We start from the raw sequence: 8,299 nt of genomic DNA on the forward strand, positions 1-8,299 counted from the left end.
AGGCTTACATGGTAGCTGGGAGCTCTTTTAATGTTCATTGCAAAAACCTAGACATGAGCTAACTAATTTGCTATTCCCATGTGAGACCTTTGGTAGATGTAGACTATCCAGGGGAAAATCAGGGTTGGGGCATAAGAGAAAGAGGGAACAATTTTTGAGATGCTCTCAAATCTGAACCTGGTCTACTTAATTTAAGAACTATGACTCTAGCTTAAGGATGATGAATAAAAAGGGAAGGCTAATTAAATCACTCTCAGTTTCTAACTCAGTTTCTTTAGGCTAGAACTATTTGCCACAGTTATACTGAAGCTATTCAAATATATATGACACTAAGGAAAATTTCTCTATTGATTTTAATTTGTACATGTATAAAAAACCTGAATATTGGGATAGAATAAGAAATCAACAGACAATCTGAGAGGTCTCTTAGAAGCTCTGCAGTCCTTGGATTTATAGAGGCACATTATAAAAGGTGGTTTTTGCTTTTAAGTGCCTGCCAGTAACCAGAAGGATCAGGAACAGTCCTTGGAGTTATTTATCTGAGGTCATGGCCTATCCTGCCGTTTTAGGTCTGAGCAAACTTAGCCACAAAATGGCCTTTGAAAATGAACAACATTTACAAATTATAATCCTTTTCTGTTTTTCTCTGAAAAACTATTACTCATGGTGTACTTCATTAGGAAAGTATTGAAGGCAAGGTTAGGCTTCCTGGAAGGGTTTTATTTGTTTATTTTTTTATTTTTTAATGTCTAACCTTGAAATTGAACTTGAAAGACAAAAAATTAGAAACTATCATAGTGTGTCCCTTTAAATTCACTTTTCCTATAGCTTTCTTTTTCTTTTTCTTTTTTTTTTTTTTTTTCTGGTTACCATTCATGCAAAGCAGAGAATCAAATTTCAAGAGAAAAATCAGGTTTGGAAAAACATGTGAACATAAATCAAGGTGATTTTTCCTTAGAGAAAAATGACTTCAAGATGGTCACATAAGCTTACACACATATATCCACATATACAATTATGATCCTGACATAGCAGACTTTAAATGGATGAGGGATAATCTTAGGATTCAGCTCTAGTTTATGGAAGAACTGTCAGAAATATTAAAAATGTCTTTTTTGGAAAATATTATGGAAGATCTGTAAATAATTCTGTCAAAGGAAGATGGCAAAAATTTTAAAGCATGGTTTATGGACTTGAACTATTAGAGCAGAATAGACAAGTATTCCATCTATTTTATTTTTGTATCTGATCCCTGCTATTCGCTGAAGGCTGGAGAAGAAGCCAGGCTCCAGTAATGAGAACTGTGCCTCTTGGGATTGTGAGAAATGGGGGTAGAGAAGGATGTCACCAAATAGGCCAAATGTGTTAATAGCTATGGGAGGGTTGACTAATGTGATTAGATAAAGGACCCCTACTTTGAGGTTGAACTTTTTCATGAAGTTCTCTGGTGCTCTGGGGCTGCCCAGATATAATTGGTCAGTGAATTTTCTACTGTAGTCACCATTCAAGATGTCTGAGACAGGAAGTGCAGAGAGGACTGTGGTGGCAGAGTTGCAAGACATGAGGAACTTCCTTAGGGAGTAGGAACATGGCTTCTGGAGACTCTCGGTTCAGGTGAGTAGAAAAAGGGCAGAAGCAGAGGTAGATGGGAAAATGGCCCATGTGCAGCTATATACAAGATAGGCACAATGCTTTTAATTTCACTGCCATAGAGAATTCCAAGTTTTTTTTTCTTACTTCTTTTTTTTTCTTCCCCTGAGACAATTGGGGTTAAGTGACTTGCCCAGAGTCACACAGCTAGAAAATGTTAAGTGTTTGAGGTCAGGTTTGAACTCAGATCTTTTTGACTTCAGGGCTGGTGATCTATCCACTGTACCACCTAGCTGCCCCTGATCCCAAGTTTTCTTTTGCAAAATTCCCTCTACCAAATCAGGTCAGCACCTTCTGTGCAATTTATCATCCTGCCAAGTTTTCTATCACTTACCTCTGTCTCAGTTTCCTTAAGTGTTAAATCAATATAATAATAGCAATTCCCTGATAAGGTCATTGTGAGAATAAAATGAGATAATATTTGTAAATATTGAGCACACTACCTAGCACATAGTAGATATCTGAAATATTTACTCCTTCCCTGAAGCACTGGGAGAGAATTGAACAACTGATATATGTCAGAGACAATACTTGAATCTAGGTGTCCTGACTCTGAAGCCATCTCTCTATCCCTCTATGTAAATATATATACAAATAAATACAAGATAATTTTAATGGGGAAGGAAATAGTGTATTGGGAGTGAAGACTTGAATAAAAGCTTTATATAGAAAATGGCCCTCAAATTGAATTTCAAGGAAACTAAAGATACCAGGAGATGGAGGTGAAGAGAGAATATATGCCAGGTATGGTATACATTGAGGGCAAAATTATGGCTAAGGAAGATAGCAGGTCGTACTTGAGCATCAGTAACAAGGTCAGTTTGACTGGACCAGGGAGTGTGTGAAGGGACACAACATGTAAAATTGGGAAGATAGTTTGGATTTCAGCTGTAAATGGCTTTAAATGCCACACAGAGAAGTTTATATTTGATCCTAGAGGTAATAGGAAGCCGCTGGAGTTCACTGCATAAGGTGTGATATAACCAAGCTCACACCCCTTTTAGGGGTGGCTCTATGCTCTGGTAACACACACACACACACACATACACACACACACACACACACAGACACACTCTTCCCCAAGTCACTGAATATAAAATTGGATTTAGGTCTACAGTATCCTGTAGGGAGACCCTAATAGGCCTGTCTCCACCATCATCATGCTGAACCCTCCCATATAGCATTATTGACTTGGGCCCTTCTGTTTTATATTCTACAATATGTGCTTTGCAAATTTTTCTTTGCTAAATCTAATTTGCTGGCAATATATTGTGTAAATAGTCTTCCTTCCTCCCTTACTTTATTTGAGTTATCACCACTTTTCAATTTTATTTCTTTAGGCAAAATACATTCAATTTTCCTAATCTTTCCTTTAAAATTTAATTTTTAACTCCCAGAACTACTGTGAGTCTATATATAGAACAGGGAGACAGTAAGGGAGAGAATTGGAAGAACTCTCCAATTATTTAGAGCAGTGCAGGGGTGAGCTTGTTACTGTAATTCATGGTGTAGAATTCACAGATTTTATCAAATTACGTAAGGGATTTGCACCTACATCTCTGTCCTCCCTTCCCCTCTCTCCCATAATACTTTGTCATATGTTTTAGTTCATATTGGTCTCTCTAAACTGTGCCTTTCATAGACTGCCTATACCATGCAAATCTGATTCTGCCAATTGATTTTCTGCTTTTGCACTTTATAATTATTTTTAGCTATGTCTTTCCTTTCAATAACATTATAATCTTCTCAAGGTCAGGAACTGTGTCTCTTATTTCTATAGCATCATATGGTTTGACCTAAAGGGGACCTTTGAGGTCATTGAATCCAACCCTCTAGTTTGACAGTGAGGTGAGTGAAACTCAGAAAAGTGAAGGGTTTTGGTCTAGGTTACTCAGGGAGTAAGTGGCAGAGTCATGATTTGACTCTTTTCATTTGAAACGCAAGTCTCTATTATATTCTTTTTATTCCTCAGTTTGCTGGGTACTTTTAAGGTGCTCAATGAATATTTTAAAAAATAATTCAAAACAAAAGTATCCTATGTTATTGGAATAGATGCAATGGATTATCTGACAAAGAGGTCAGTAGGACCCAAATTTTAAGTTGTTTAGCCATATTATCCTTGCTCAAGATTCTTTGAGATAATAATACTTTATTAAAATTATGGCAATACTTTAGGATAATTGCAATTATGCCATATTTAGGCAATTGCTCTTAAATGGAAAAGAGGGAATAGACTTTCCTGCCTCACAGAGCAAAACAAGGAGCTGTGAATGGTTAGAGCAGCAGATTTAAGCCAAGCTGGGTTTTGGCAGATTTCTAACAGTGACAGAGCTGCTTAATAGTGGAGTGGGCAGCTTCAGGACTTGTTGAGAGGGATTTAAATACAGGTTAGTAGAATCTTAGAAGAATAGTATCAAAGAAGATATAGAAGCATTGCTGGTGTTGGGTTGGACAGTGATAACTTACCATAGAGAAAAGGTAATGTTGCTTAATTTTCATTTTGTTTCTATGTTCCCTTCCAAAGAGAAGAATCTTTAAACTGGAAAGGAAAGAACAAAAACAGATAACTGGGAATTGATAACTAGTTGCCCTTGATAAATTTTCTTTGCTTAGATAAACTAATTACATCCTGTAGAGAGCAGCAACTCTGGAGAAGTATACTTGAAACAAGGTGTTAACTTAGTATAATTGATGAGATACTGGTTCTCTAGTATACATATACTTAGTACTTAACATGGTGATGTAATAGTTCTCTAGTTCACACATACTCAGTATACTTTAATGATGTAATTGTAATTGAGTATTTAAACTGGAGACAAAGTCAGGCTCAGGGGAGACTGGTTGAGACTGGCAGACTGACAGACTGCTGAGGAAACTGGGTCAGACTGAGACTGCATCAGACTATGACAGACATAAACTGTATAAGAGACAATAAAGACTTTGGACTCCATTCTTGTCCATTCTTGTGGTGTCTGTCCTGTTGAGACCAAGGCCCTTCTAGAGGACCTCCAGAAAGCTATCCTCAAATACATTTATCTGGCTAATATAACATCAAAATCACTCTCCTTGATATTAAAAAGATCACTGAGAATGGAGTAGGTTTTAAAGGAATGGAGAAGTTCAAATATCCTAATTTTCAAATAAATGCAAGTATAAATATTAACTATAAGTAAATATACTTGGCTTCAATTTGTTTCAAGATTCTAGACTGAAGTATTAAAGAGAGGGTTAATAAACATCTAAAAAAGGAAGTAGTGATCATAAAGCATCAACATGGCCAGATTAATTTTATTCCTTTTTGGAAAATTGGGGAAATGAAAAAAAGGCACTAGTTACAGTTTACTAAAATTTTAGCCACACATTTGCTAATGTAACTCATTCTATTCTTGCTAAAAAAAAAGATAGAGAGATATAAAATAAACAGTAAAAGTCCAATTATGTTCAATTATGTTTATACTGGTAATTGTTAGTGTTTTTATGACATCTTGGAAGGAGTTCTCTGGTGAAGTGCCCTAGGGATTTCTTTATTGGGGATAATTTAAGTCTTTGATCAATGATTTGGATAAATGCACATCTAGCATGCTTATTAAATGTATAGATTACACAAAGATTGAATGGAAATCTAATACATTGGAGGACAGTCAGGATACAAGATTTTGTTGTTAGAATATTGGGCCAAATTTAATATAAATAGGGATAAATATAAAGATTAAACATGTGTCCAAAAATAAACTCTAGAAGTACATGATGGGAGATGCATGATTAGGCAGCAATTCTCTAGAAAATATATGGAGATTCTAGTGTTCAGCTGTGTGGAATAGAGAGATAAAGTAAAGAACTTACAGGAATGTTTAAATTCTTTTTTCTGTAAATTTTATTATTTCTGTCTCTGTGACCTACATAAGTATGGTGTGTGTTAGCCAATATTTATTTAAACTTTAGATACATTTACTCAACCAAAGATGATGATGTTTATCCTTGTTCAATTTTATCAATATTTAGATTATTAAATGCTGTCAGCTCAGTAATCTGAAGTTTGAAGGTCTGATGGATGATTCCTCTCAGAATCAGGGAAACTGCAAATGTTCTGTTCTAATTTGCTTTTGATATTTATTTCTTAATGTTCCCTAACCTATGATGGATGTAATGCTTTGTAACAGAAACCTCCCATTCCAATCTCTCCAAATAACAACAACCAATTAGATGCCTCCCCCTCCCCTTCTCAATGCTCTCTTACTTGTGATGTAATCTCTTGTATAAAAGCTATGTATCTTTACTACTTTTTTAGCCCTCCTACCAAGAGCTTCTCTTTCTTATCTTGCAATGGGATGGCTCATCCTCCCGAGGTTTTCAATAAACAACTTTTCTGCCTTCTACTGAGTGATCTCTGAGTAGTCATTTTGGGTAAGGGTCTTCTACACCCCTCAACACAACTAATTCAGTGAGCCAATAGTGTGGTATAGCTGTTTCAAAAAACTAATGTAATCTTGAATAGCGTTAAGAGGGGGTGTAGTTGGAAATAAGGAAGCTATAGTTCTTGTTTTCTATTTTTCTTAGACTATGTTTGTAGTATTATGTCTAGGTATGGATAGCATAGTACTTTTTCAAAAATTGGGAAACATCTAGAAAAGGATAATTAGATTGATGAAGGATTTAGGATTAGTGTCACATGATCCTCAGTTGAAGAAGATGAAGTTGAAAAGATTTAGGGGGCACATGATAGATGTAAGCAAGCATTTAAAAGATTGCTCTGTGTAAAGGGATTGTTCTGTTTTGCCCCAGAGGTTAGGAACAGGGAGGTTAGGAACAGGAATAATGGATGAAACTGGCAAAAAGGCAAATTTGACAGTCTAGAAAAAACTAGAGCTGTCCATGGTACAGAAGTCACAATGGCAGGTAGAGGATTGCATTTAGAGTTCTTCAAGCAGAGACTAGGTAAATATTTGTCAGGCATAATGTAGCAGATTATCATTTTTTTAAAATTTGGTTTGGAATAGATTATTACAAAAGTCCCTTCAAATTCTGAAAGTCTGGAATTCTGTGATTTTTTTTCACTGATTTTTCCTTCTTGATCAGGTCATCTTATTTGCTTGGATTATACAACAGCCTCTCTATGACTGTTCATGTGACATATGATCTGGAAATTCCAAACTGAAGAAGATTCTTTATGTGAGTTGTTTCTATCTATGTTTGAATAATTTAACTCTTTTAAGTTGTATCCAAGAAGGCATCTTCTTAAGATGATTTGACATTCACAAACCAGAGTAGGTCTCAAAGGGGACAACCTGATTGGTGAGAAGTCATATGAAAATTAGCTAATCTGAGAATGTTTGGCTTGATGAAGGAAAGACTTAGAAAAGATAGTTGTCTTTTTGTATTTGGAGAGATGACATATGAAAAAGGAATTAAGCTTGGTCTGCTTTACCTGAGGAGGCAGAACAAGGAGCAATGGGTGGAAATTGAAGAGAGACTGATTTTAGTCCAATGTGAAGGGGTGGGAATTTATCATAGAGTCACATCAATACTGATTCCATGTGGCAAACTGAAAGGAGCTGCACAGGATGATAAGGTATGGATATGATATGTATTCAAAAAGAATATCCAAATTGTTGAGAGTACAGATACTTTTGAATTTTTTAAGGTAGGTGCATGTTTATATATGGGCATGTGGTTTGTATGTATGAAAGAGACAGAGACAAAGAGAGACAGAGATGGAGAACCAGAGAGAGAGACAAAATGAAGGAAGGTGGGAAGGAGAGAAAAAGAGAGAAATATAAAGAAACATAGAAATACACAAAAAAGAAAGACAGAGAGAGAGAAGGAAAAGACATTGGAATAGTAGCTAAATCTTTGCTTTAAATTCTCCAGATCATTTGAAGTAACTAGATGTAGGCCACTCTACAAATGCCTATGATGATATAAGATTCTGTAGAGTTGGGATTGCTATTGTCCCTACCCTCATTGCTATATCTACATTTATAACTATGTATCCATATTTTGTATATTTATATATTCATATTCTTCCAATAAAATGTAAGCTCCATGAGAACAAGAGTATTTATCTTTGCTTTGTATCCCTAGTCCTTAGCACAGTGCACACAGTAGGGACTTAATAATTGCTAATTGTATGAGTGATTGGTAGCAGCAATAATAGAGGTAGTAATAATAGGTGGTAATAGAGAGGAAGAGTTATGAGAGATGGTTGGTGACAGCTGCAGAAGCAATGTCAGTTTCTAAAAGGTGACTGTATGCCAGGGGGGTATGTAGACTTTCTATTTGTCATGGACCCTGCCAAATTGCCTGCATTCAGGTTGTTGTAACTTTCTTATTAAAACTGTAAATTTATTCTTTTCTACTTGACTCAGGTGAGAATGCCATTTATGTTTCTGTCTTATTTTGTTTGTTTATGGTAAATATATTTAAGTCCTCAAAACATTCGAAACAAATTCAGATGTTCCTAGGGGAAATTAGGTAGGGGCCAATTTGAAACAGAGAGATGTTATTACTAAAAAGTCTTCAAGATGGAACCATTTCTGTCTTTCCTTAATAGGTTATATTGATACCTCAGTCCCTGGTGAGGGATTACAAAATGACTTCTAAGAAGGAGACTTTTGAGAATTAATACGAGATTTATAACTATATCTCAATG

The sequence above is a fragment of the Sminthopsis crassicaudata genome, chromosome 1 (assembly GCF_048593235.1).
Source record: "Sminthopsis crassicaudata isolate SCR6 chromosome 1, ASM4859323v1, whole genome shotgun sequence".
NCBI classification, from domain to species: Eukaryota; Metazoa; Chordata; class Mammalia; order Dasyuromorphia; family Dasyuridae; genus Sminthopsis; species Sminthopsis crassicaudata.